The 12,629-nt window shown below is 42.7% G+C and overlaps 1 protein-coding gene across 3 annotated transcripts in view; it reads right to left on the bottom strand.

Annotated features, from left to right (window-relative positions):
* The window catches only part of Lhfpl3 (LHFPL tetraspan subfamily member 3), a 514,451-nt gene that overhangs the window by 62,635 nt on the left and 439,187 nt on the right, over positions 1-12,629 (bottom strand). The gene's annotated exons all lie outside the window — the stretch shown is intronic.

The following is a 12,629-nucleotide window of genomic DNA, read 5'->3' as shown; positions in this document are numbered from 1 at the left end:
ATGTGATTTACTATTTTCTTAGCAGGATCAAGATGAAAGATTTTCAGTTGCATTTACAGGGATCAAATTAAGCTGATATTAAATCCATTTAGTAACGCTAGGAATGGTTTGAGGCTTTGCTTAATGCTTGAAGTCATGCAAAATAAACATTATGAATGCTGACAGAGGACCATAATCTGTCTCTTCTCAAAGTTCTGTGTAGCTATAAATTGCACAAGCGATTTCTTCTACAGCAGACAGAGGATGAGGAAAAGAATCTCAAAGTTGATGGTGGCATCACCAGAGATTAAAAATGAAGAGGAACCCTAAAACTGAGTGGTTAAAGATGAACCTCAAAGACCTTGAGTTTGTATAGGAGCTCTTTTCCTTTTTTCTTTTTAAAAACACATTGGAGTATAGGTGCGTGTGTGTGCATTGTGCTATGATGGGGTAGAGAGAGTGGGAGAAGGACTTACTAAAATAAACAAAACCCCACACATTCTCAATACATATCTATATCTATCTATATCTATATCTATATCTATATCTATAAAACCACACTGAAGGAAAAGTAAAACATCTGGCTTCGCTCTCATTTTCTCTGAGTACTTTTGAACATCAGACATTTCGGTTATTGATTATTTGACTTATAAACTTGAGTCCAGAGTGATATGTTCAGCCAGGCTCAAGTGCCAAAGAATCGGAGTAGAATCAGTCATAAAACTGAAGTTGCATAACTGGCATGAAACATAATCAAGATATTTAAAGCTGTACAGGCCTCGGGGTGCCCAGGTCATCTGCTTTATGCAGGCAAGGGATTCCAGGCACAAGATTAGATTTTAAGGGACAGTTTCCTACCCATGTTGCTTGTGGCAGTTTTGATAGGTTGTCTGGAGGGTAATGAAGACTTCTCTTGAAATTGGTCGAAAATAAAATAGAACAGGAAATGAGCCACTGTATTTCCCAGAGGATGTCAGGTGCACTCATTCCTAAGAGCTTTGAAATGAACTATGTGGCCTCTGCTGGCTCCACAAATGTCTGCTTCTGTTTTCCCCTCACTTCTGCTTGCTTCATATCAGTGCTGGCCAGTGACAGTCCCTGTTGCAAACCTTCCATGTCTTTTCAAAAATTAAAAAAAAAAACTCTCACTGGCATAACAATTCTGTGGTGTCCAACATGGTAGCCACGAGGCACATGTGCCTTATCAAGTACTTGAAACACAGCTAGTGTAACTACGTTGGAAATAAGTTCTATTTTAGGCAATTTAAATAGCCGACCCTAGGTCTAAGTGCTTGATGTTGGAATAGTGTTTCATCTACAGACTCATGATGAGTCCGCGATGGGAGGACGTCAAAGGACAGCCGATGATGTGGGAGGGGACTGTACAGAACAGGGCGCAGTGATGTGGCCAAGGGACTTTTGGGGGCCCGCGGGGCCTCGGGCTGAGGCTGAAAGAATTTGTCTGAGTAAAAAGTGGAGAAGGAGCTCGACACTGTGGCACATGCCTGTAATCCCGGCACTCTGGGACGCTGAGGCAGAAGGACTGCATGTTCAAGTCTTGCCTGGGCAACTTAGTGCGACCCTGTCTCAAGATAAAATATAAAAAGGCCCGGCGATGTAGCTCAGTGTGAAGGCCTAGGGTTCAGTTCCCAGTACCGGGAGACAAAAGAGGGAGATGAGAAAAAAGAACACCAGAGGGATCTGAGGGCTGGGAGGTTATGGTGCTCACGGTCAGCCCAGAGGATGAGGAGAGAGCACACGGGAATGGGGCTTGGAAAATGTACGGTAGTGACAAATGCAGTGGCATTAAAATGACCTGAGGCTGAGGGGCCAGAGAGGCAGGTGAGCTGTCACCACATCTGGGCAAAGGCTCTTCAGTCTCGAGCCCTCTGCCACCTTAAGTGGGCTGAAAGTGAAGCCGCTCAGCTCTGACAGCCACTGTGTGCCTGAGAAAGCAGGGACTGGTGTTCATTTCACGAGGGAGTTGCCTCCTGGCAGGGGTAGGAACTGCAGAATGGGTTTAGGAGATTAAACACAACGTCTTCTTTATGCAATCACTCCCAGTAATTGAAAGGATTTGGAAACCATGGTTACCATAGAGAACTAAAATGAAGATCAAAGGTGATGATTTCAAATCCAAGGAACCAAAATAGGTTTGGACTAGAGCTCGTGTGTGCTCTTGTATAGATGATCTGTTTGTCTTCAGCAAATGCATCCTTTTATGGAGCAATCTCAGGAGACAGAATCATGGTCCTTGAAAACCTTGAAGCTTAGTGCAGAGCACCAGTCTTGGGTAGCAGGAATCCTGCCAGGCTGGGGGAAATGAGGTTTGTAATAGGTGTGAGGTTTTTTAGACATGATTCTTACCTGGGGGGATGGTTCTTATTGCCCCTGGTGGGCCTCTTTGGGAGGAAAGCTTGGAATCTATTGGCAAATGTAGTTACTGTTAAAAACACATTTCCCCAAGATGCTTAAGAGTACGTACATATGTTCCAGCAGAGCATGATGACACATGCTGTAATCCCAGCACTCTAGGAGGCTGAGGCAGGACGTCTGCAAGTTCGAGCCAGCATGGACAATGTAATGGCTCAATGAGACTCTGTCTCAAAATAAAAATAAACTGGGGTGGGGATGTAGCTCAGGGCAAAGGCACTGGGTTCAATCCTTTGTACAATGAGAGACAGAAAGTGGAGGGAGAGATTTTCCTGTAAGATCCAGTTCTTTAAGATCTTTTGGGCAGGGATATCAATTTGCATACTCATAATGAGAGTAGAAACTCTTGTAAGTGTCTTGGACTAGGTGACAGGAAGAATACGCAGGGCCATTTCTCCTTGTGCAAGGGTGTGCTGCTGTCGTGGATGGAATATTGTGGTCAGCTACAGAGAGAAGGGGTTTGGCGTCTCCATTTTGAATAAGCAAAGTGGTTCCATGAATGGACCTCTCATCCTTTGAGAGGTAAGGGGAGGTACACTGAGAATTTCCAAAGTAGAGCCTCTTTCCCCCAGCACTGGGATGAGGCACCCAAGGGAGAAACCAGGGCATGAAGCTGTACTGAGTGTGATGGGGTGCAGGGACAGTTGAGGTTACTTGAAAGAAAGGACTACCTGAGAAGGAAGTGGTACTGGGTGGGAAAGAATCTCTGAATATAAGGAGGAAAGGATAGAACAGGAAGAATTCTTTGTCATATTTGGATAAATCACTGTAATTTCCCCATATTATTGTTTATGTACTCTCCTTATCCTTTGAAGATGTGTGTGTGTGAGCTGGGCATGGTGGTGCCTGTAATCCCAGCACTCGGGAGGCTGAGGCAGGAGGATCCCTGTGAGTTGGAGACCAGCCTGAGCTACATAGTGAGTTCTAGGTCAGCCTCAACTACATAGTGAGACCCTGTCTCAAAAAACAAAAAACAAAAACAAAAAATGTGTGTGTGTATGTGAACGTATGTGAAGAAGAGCACACATTCAGAAAAGTGCATAACATACAAATGGAGGGCCCAACAGATAGCTATGAAATGAACATCTGTGTAACCACTGGCCAAGTCAAGAACTAGAACATTGCCATAATCCTAGAAACCTGTGTCATTCCCCAGGCAAAGGCTTCTTTTCTGGGATACCCTGGGAGACCTTGCCTTTCTTTATGGGATCACCAGCTATGTATATGTCCCAACAACATGCAAAGTTCAGTTTTGATCACGGAATAATATTGTATGTATTCTTTTATGTTTTCTTTCTTTCACTTAACAGTGTACATTGTGAGATTCATCCACAATGACGTGGATACCTGTGAATCTTTTATTTCCACTGCTGTGTAGTACTATGTCATTGCGTGACCAAGCCAGTTTATCCATCTATCCCTGTAGATATAGCCACTTGGGTTATTTCTCTTTCTTTCTGAGACCATAGCTCTTTCAGAAGCTGCTGGCTCTGTGAGCATGGGTCATACCAACGAGCTCATGAACTGAAGTTCAAACAGATACTTTTTAGATTGTAACAAAGATCAGTTGACCACTTTCCAAAGACCACAGGTACGACCAACAGAAGGGCTCACAGTGGCTGAGATATTAAGAGATATTAAGAGAAGCCTGAGTCACCACACTGACCACTCTAGAATTTACACTTGCTGTGATTTTTGTCGACTTTTTTTTTTTTTTTTTTCAGTACTGGGGATTGAACTCAGGACCTTGCGCTTGTGAGGCAGGCACAGAGTCCCTGAGCTAAATTCCCAGCCCTGTCAACCTTTGAGAAACAGTTCTTTGTATTACTGCATTCAGGTTAACAAATTACTGAGTAATACTGTAAACTTTTCCTGACAGTGGGATGTATTAATTGTGCAATTTCACTATCCAAATTCTTCATTGTTGTGTGCATTCTCCAAACTAGCTTTCTTTTATGATGATATAATCAGCTAGGAGATGACAGAAATAATGTCTTCATGTTATTTCAGGTTTAGCTTTCAAAATGAGCATGAACTAAAAGTGGAAACAACTTTAATGTATGAATTCATTTATGCTAGTGTTGACAAAGAGGGATGCTTAGCATCATTGTGACATCTGTCATAATCATAATGATAATTGCTAATGATTATAACAACCACAGCAACAGCATGCTGTCTTCTGGATATAAAATGATGGCACTAACTCAGTAGACTTGTTTTCGAACTTTGTTTTTCTCAGGGGCATATGTATGTGTCTCTATCCTTGTTCTCTTGATAGACCTTCACAAAGATTTCTCTAAGGTAGCTGCCTCTCACTAGATTTTATCTTAACTCTAAGTTCAAGGTTAAGACAGTTCTATTGGGCACATGCAGGAGTATGTCTGGACTGCCTGATAGGAGATATGCTGTAATGAAAGGACAGAGCAATGACCTTTTTCTGCCAGTTCACTTTGGCATTTATAATTACAACAGCCATAAAACGTATCTTAATTAGACATCATAAAGCAATTGGAAAGAAACAACTTATCTAAATATTTTCCTGATGGAAAATGCTTTAGTCAATGGTTTCTTCTCAAGTTCTGACTCATACACATACTGTCTACTCAACAAGTTCACTTGAACACTTTGGTGTCTCTGATTTCAATATATCTTCCCCATGAAAACAACCATATGTCTACTTTGCCAAGTATAGGTTCAGCTTGTTGTAGATAGCTTTTTTTTGTTTTTCTTTTTGGTGGTACCAGAGATCGAACTCAGGCCCTTGCACTTGAGAGGAAGGTGGTGGAACCACTGAGCCAAATCCCTGGCCCTTGGGTTCAGCTTGTGTTGTCCCTATGGCACCAATTGTGCCTCCCTTTATATCTGAACGTGAGTTGGTTCAGACAAAGAATGCTGTGGCCACCCTACCAAAAACACAACACAACACAACACAATAAAACAAACAAACAAAACTCATGCCCTTTCTCCTATAACGTCCCTCCACATCCCCAAACTTATGGCTTCCCTGATGTTCCTTGTCCCCGTTGCTGGCACCAGCAGTCTTTTGGTGGCTAAAAGTACTGTACAGCAGAAGAATGACTCCTCTCACCCAAGTCTTACGGATCTACCTCAAGAAGTTCTCTCCAACTAAGTCCTTCTCTCCACTTCCTTGCCACAATATGTCTTTGCCCAACATCCTCTCTTGTCAGGGTGATTCCACGCAGCCTTCCCACTGGTTTCTTGACTCTAGTCTTGCTTTTCTGCAACTTGATTTGTACCCTTCTGAGCTATGGTCTGACCATGTCATTCCTGCAATAGCTTCTCATGTCCTTGAATGAAGTCCTGTGATGGAGACCACCCTGAGCAAACTGCAAATTTATAAACTGTCTTCTCATATTAAAAGTCTGACTCTGCCTATTAGCACACGATGGCTTGCCGGAAGAGGCAGCAGTTGGTGTGTGGGAAAGGAACATCTCCCCACACCACTGGTTATAGTGGAGGTCTCAATGATGCTGTGCTGTCTTGGCTGGTAAGACAATGGTGCAGCTAAAGGCAGTATGACTTGTACAGAAAACTCCTATAGAGGCAAAAACTAATCTTGGGAAAAACAAATTTTCCATTTATCAATGAGATGTTCTTGCTAGAATGTCTTGTTCCCTTGTTGCTAGGACCCTGCTCACATCAATGTTCTCCATTCCACTGTTCCCTGCACCACTCCTTACCCCTTCAGAAAGCTGTGTGTTGAACAAATAATTGCAAGCTTCAGTGTCTTAGCCTGATAAGAGCTCTGACCATCCTGGGCCCCCGTTTATGCAGTAAAGGTCTTGCCTTTTGTTATCCTTCCGCTGTACCGCTGTTCAGGTGACTGGAGGTCTGAGCCTCCAATAGTCCTGGGCCCACAGGGACTGTTAAGGATAACCTCTGGCCCACTGGTGCTAGTCTTTCCCTTCCAGGCATTCAGAACCTCAGGAAGAGACCTCAGAAAGCACTGAACTCATTCTCTCTGAGTAGCTGCACATATAAGTCTCCTAGTCTGGTCCACTACTCCCTTCAACTGACTTGCTCCTTCAGATTTCAGCTCAGTTGTTTCCTCCAAGAGGCTTTCTATGACCCATCCAGGCTAGGCACAGTGGCGGGAGCCAGGTCCAGACCACACCTTCCCTATAAGAGCACTGACCACAACTGCTTTCTTACAGACTTGTGCTCTGAGTGAGTGAGAACTATGTCCATCTGCTCATCAGTGCAGCCCTAGCACCTGGCTCAGAAGGGATCATCATCTGAATGGCTAACACTGCAGCCAGGGTACGGGAGTAAGGTGTGTACTCTGTGTTGTGTGGGCCAGACTCTTCCCGTGCCTTCCACAATAAGTGGTGCAAGCTGGTCGTTTGGTACCACATATTCTCAAGCTCATACATTACATGACACGAGATTACTTGTAGGAAACACTAAAGATGTTGTTATTCCAGAATGCAGGCAACAGAGTCCAAGCATGGAGGCGAAGCATGCATAAGTAAAGTAAACTCAGCTGTCCTTGGGTCAGGGCCTTAAGGACTTTTCCTAATGGAAAAGCTTTCCTGAGGGCTCAGCCTCTCAGATGCTGAATGGAGTTGGTCACCTTAGTCCTCTCTGCAGCACTAGCCAGTCTGCTCTCTTCAGTGGAAGTTGGAAAGAGCTTTTCACACTTTGTTTACTCTTTTCAGCACAGCTACTAAGAAAAGAATCTTATGGCCTATGTACCTCCTCTGCCTGTTGCAGGGACCTGATGTTTCAGAAAAGGATATTAAATGATTTGTAAACTTCTGGGTATCTTCAGGCTGGAAGAACTGTACTGTATACTTGTTCTTAAACTCCAGCCAAGATGATCCACACCTCATGAGGGTTGCATGAGAGAACAGAAAATGACTAAATGGTGATTTGTGAAATAAGTGTTTTGTGGGGATTATCTAAAATCAAAAGGTGTTCTTAGTGAGAATAGAATAATATTTGCTTTTGTTATTTGCTTGTTTTTTAGGCTCACTGGCCTTATGGTATCTAACAAACCCTGCCTTGCGTTGTGTGTAGCTACTGAAAGTTTATAGAATTAGCCATCAATAGAATAAAGATAATGAAATTTTGTCTCTTAGTATTCTTTCACCCAGAGACCTCATGTTTCTGTCTTCTTCATCTCTTTTCTTCCAAATAGGGAGTATCCCACCAGGCAGTGGAAGTATTCAGGTCACAAAATATTTTCTGAACACCTACTGGGCACCTGGCACCATTTCTAGTGCTAGATGCTAAGCAGGCCAGATGTAGGTACCTATTTTAGCTCTGTTACTTTTTAGCCAATGACCTTGGACAATCCAATCTGTCCAGCCACCTATGAAATGCATAAGAGATCATGAAATGGGAATAATAATAATGCTAAATAATACTTCCACATTGGAAGTGAGGGTTGGTGGGATCAACTGGAGAAACGAATACAAAATAATAGTCTGTCACTATTTTGACACATCTGGCAGATGCTTGATAAATGGCACCACTCAAAATAACCCAGGTGCTCTGATTCCTGTCAACAGTAGACAAAGCTTGCTGTTCTGTGCCTCTCATCTTTATCAGAGGAAGTGTGTGGCTGGTGGGGAGAAGAGTAGCAATGAGTGGGAACACACACTCTTCATAGGAACATGTCATGCCTCCCTTTCCCACTTGTACTCAGATGCAGTGAGGCAGTGTTCCTGAATTCCTTACCACAAGTAATTTCTTCTGCTGCAAGCACATGGGGGCCAAGAACTATGATTTCTTCTCAAGGTGTCTACTTGTAATCAGCTACTGGTTGGCCGTCACTATGTTCAGTGAGACAAAAATTCAAAAGATTTAATAATAAGTCTGCTTTAGACTTGTAGTGAGTGGGTGGTGAAGAACAAAGATAGAAAAGACATGTATCTTGCTGAGACCATTTATAATTTTTATATTTCACAGAGGGGAGCCACCCAAGCTAATTCATTCTCTTCTTCCTTCTGCCTCTGCTTTTGCTGCTCTGGCTTTTCCTCCCCCTACTTCTGCCACTTTGTAATCATCAATACTAGCAGCAGAAGCAGCACTATTCATTTTTACTGAGAACTTGTTATGGGCCAGGCGTTGGTCTAAACAAGATGCTATAGTTAGCTCAGACATCCCCTCAGAGGCTCGTGACTGGACCAGGGGGTTGCTATACTCATCAGTGGAAGAGCTTATGGCTCAATGCGCTGTTTGTAGGCGAGGTTTGTTTGGAAGAGACAGGTCACTGGGTGTCTAACCTAGCTCCTTCCCCAGTTCCTTCCTTCACTCTCTGCTTCCTGGCTGCCATGATGGGAGCAGCTTTCCTCTGCCCAGACCCTTTCACTGTGCAGCTTCTGCTATGGAGTCAGCTGAAAATGTGATCTAAAATAAACCTGTCCTCCTTTGATCTGTGTGGTTGAGCAATGAGAAAATGACCAAGACCCAAGCCCTTTACATGAGTTGGAGAAGCCCGTGTGCCCCTCGTCAGTGAGGTAGTTTAGAAGAGGATTTTGAACTGCAAGTAATGACTTGAGAATTAGAGCCAGAGCGACCATAGCAGAGAACACCCTTGGAGTGGGTTAAACAACAGAAATTCGTCTTACAGTTCTGGAGGCTGGAAATTCAAAATCAAAGTGCAGGCAGGATCAGTTCCTTCCAGGTCTGTGAGGAAGACTGTCTCATACCTCTTCCTAGCTTCTGGCAGTGAGCTGACAACTGTAGAAGCCTCATCCTGATCTCAGCCTTCATCGTCACCCAGTGCTGCCCCTGGGCGCATCTGTGTCTAATCCCCCGCCCCCATTTTTGGGAAACTGGTCATACTAGGGTGGCCCAAATGGCCTCATTCTAACTTGACTACCTCTATAAAGACCTGGTTTTCAAATAAGATCATATTCTGAGATACTGGGAGTTAGGACTCCAAATATCTTCTTCTTACAGGGCACAATTTAACCCAAAACAGGGTCATAGGGACAAATGAAAATGTTAAGATGAACATGCTGAAGGAGGGGAGAAGTGAAAAAAGGTTAGAATTTTCAAAAGTAGTATTTAATATCTGAAGTAAAAGGAGCCCATGGCTTTGGCAGCTGGGAGAATAAGGACAGATGCTTGATCTCAGGTATCATCCGCAGCAAACTTGATCGGGTGGCCTTTCACCATTCCATGCCCCAGCCCTAATGGTGCCTTGTAAATATTTTGTTCACAACTGAATGAAGGTAAAGGAACTTCCTTGAACTAACAAATAATTAACCTCCATTGAAGAAGAACCAACAGGATTTAATCAATTTGATTATTTTTGTTATTGTTGAAAACATTCAGATAATGTTCAGATCAAAGAACATACATCCTAAAACAATTTAAGGGCTCTTAAACTGTAGTAGACACTCAAGGGAAATGTTCATAGTCACCAAGAGAGCATATCATTACTATAAAGAGAATTTGATTTTTTGTTTCTCAGAATCTAGGACTTATATATGCATCAAATACAATACTGGGGTTAATGCAATGCCTTTACTGGTTCAGGAATCTACACAGATCAAGAACCACCTAAGACCTGTGGTGTGTGTCTGTAATCCCAGCACTCCAGGAGGCTGAGGCAGGAGGACCACAAGTTGGAGCGCAGCCTGGGTAATTAGTGAGACCCTGTCTCAATTTATTTTCACATTTATTTATTCAATAAGCTCTTATCAAGTTAATTTTCATAAACAGGTTAACAGCCAGTCTAATGGGTCAAAACCACATAAAACACGTAAGACAATTGTACAAAATCGAGGTATACCTTTAGATAATTGGTCATGCTGGATTACAATAATTTTTCTCTGTCTCTTTTTTCCTATTGTCTGTCTCTCATTTCATTCTTTATATAGTGGGTTTCTCATTTAAGAGAAACCATATGATATTTACGCTTGTATGTCTTCTTCAGTTAACATTATGGTCTCAAGGTGCACCCATTTTCTTACAAATGATTCAAAAGTATCTATTTTCATGGCAGAGTAGTCTCCATTGTGTATGAATGCCACATTTTCTTTACCCATTCATGGACATTTAGGCTGCCTCCAATACTGAGCTATTATGAATTGTGCTGCTATACACGAGTGTTCCCATATCACTATAATACAGTGTCTTTAACTCTTTTGGGAAGATACCTAGGAGGGGAATGGCTGAATCAAATGGAATTTCTATTTTTAGTTTTTTGAGGAATTTCCATAGTGGATGTACTAGTTTACATTCTCTATCAACAATGTACAAGGATTCTTTTTTCCCATTAGCCACACCAGCGTTTGTTACTGTTTGACTTCTTGATGATGGCCATTCTTTCTGAGATAGGATGGAATCTAATCTCAGTGTTGTTTTAGTTTTCATTTCTTGAATGGCCAGCAATGTTGAACAATTTTTTTCATTTATTTGTTGGCCATTTGTACTTCTTCATATGAGAAGCGTCTATTAATTTCAGATGCCCATGAGACCCTGCCTCTAAATACATTTTTAAAAAGGCTGGGAATGTAGCTCAATTTGAAGGCCCTGGGTTCAATTATCAGCACCGAAAAAAAGAGTCCCCCCCAAAACCAAAACAAACAAAACAGAAAAGAACAAAATACTGAAAAACCATTTAAGGAATCTTGGGATAAGATGTTGTAAAAAATTTTGGGTATTATTTTGAATTAATTATTCAAAAGATATAATGCATTATTCTAAACAGCCTGTAAGTACTTTAGTCCTGAACTGATTAAAAGTTAAGTGATTGAAATCATTATGCTTTGTAGCATATAAGTATTCAAATAATGTAAATGTCAGTTAGAAAAAATTAACAGATTTATTTCCATTCTTGTTCTCCGTCTAAAAGCTTGTGGAGCCAAGCTATGTGACAGGCAGAGCTGTTTCTTCACCAAAGACTGCTACAATTCCTGCACACTCAGAGATGAATGCAGTTTCACATGGCCTGCAGCGGGCTTTAATTACCCATAAATGCATCACCTGTCTCCTTTTTAGTACTTAATCACAAAACATATCATAATTTACTGGGCAATGTGATTGATATACTACACTGAGTTGCAGAATCATAGAATCAGTAGAGGGCAAAGCTGGTAAATCCTGTTCCTGAGGGTTATGCTGGGAGATATGGCCTAAAAATTGTGGATCAAGCCAGGGATGAAGTGGATATGAGAAGAGAAGTGGTTTGGGGTCAATATAAAAAGCCCCACAGGAAGGAACCTATAATTCAGGTAGGATTATAGCTCTCCTAAGAGCTGGGCGACCATGGGCCTGACCCAAGGAAGGAAGGACTTTGTGCTTGGTGCCTGGAAGCTTTTGTCCAGCCCTGTAAAGCCATCTTCAGTGCAACTGCTGTCTGGGCTCTCTGTGGCTGCAGCTGTGCGTCCCTGAGAGGAGGGAAAGAGGAAGGGACTGAAGGCTGGAGGAAGGCTGGTGTGGGACAATGCGGGGCAGCTCAGCCTTCTGTGGTGACTTCCGGATAGGACAGCACTTTAAAAAGAGTAGCAGGTGATGACTGTCTTCCTCATCATAGATGGTTGTAACCTGCCATTAGCAAGGGTGACAATTTCATCTGGGCCACCCTCTCCCGTGAGGAGTACTTTGGGGGCCACAATGCTCCCAGACTCCTTAGCTTTGCAACTTCCCCTTGTGTGACCTGGCGCTCCTCTGTGTGGTTGATCTCTAGAGATGCCAGAGGACCCCAGATGTCAACAATGAAACAGTGTCACTAGGGGCCCTTTCCTTTGGGTTAGGATCCGAGAAATCTGTAACATTTAACCTAGTCATGCTTTCTCTGGAAGGTAAATTGAGGCCTGCACACGGAGGAAGGAGGGGAGTCCTCAGGGAGCAGGGAGCATTAGGTTTTTCCCGGGCAAATAAGCCTTCTTGAGACACTGCACAGAACCCTCTGGTTGCTTGAGATTGGCACTTGGTGAGTGAAGCTTAGCAGATCTGGGAGAGGTTTTGAAAGTGATGTGGAAGGAGAAAAAGGAAGTGCTTGAGGTACCCATTCTGTTTAACTGTATTGCCAAAAATCTAGTAGCTTAAAAGGGCACACATTTGTTATCTCAGCTTTTGTAGGTCAGGAGATAGTCACAGACTTGTTGGATTCATCATCTCAGTATCATTCTCAAGACTGCAGTCAAGATATTGGCCAGGGCTGATTTCTCATCTGAAAGTTTAATGAAGAAAAGATCCATTTTTGGGATGCTGTCATATTTTATTGGCTAGAAGCA

This window comes from Fukomys damarensis, unplaced genomic scaffold (assembly GCF_012274545.1).
Source record: "Fukomys damarensis isolate Sample0158 unplaced genomic scaffold, DMR_v1.0_HiC HiC_scaffold_4, whole genome shotgun sequence".
Lineage (NCBI taxonomy): Eukaryota > Metazoa > Chordata > Mammalia > Rodentia > Bathyergidae > Fukomys > Fukomys damarensis.
The sequence above is the reverse complement of the archived record's forward strand: the minus strand, read 5'-3'. Positions and strand labels throughout refer to the sequence as shown.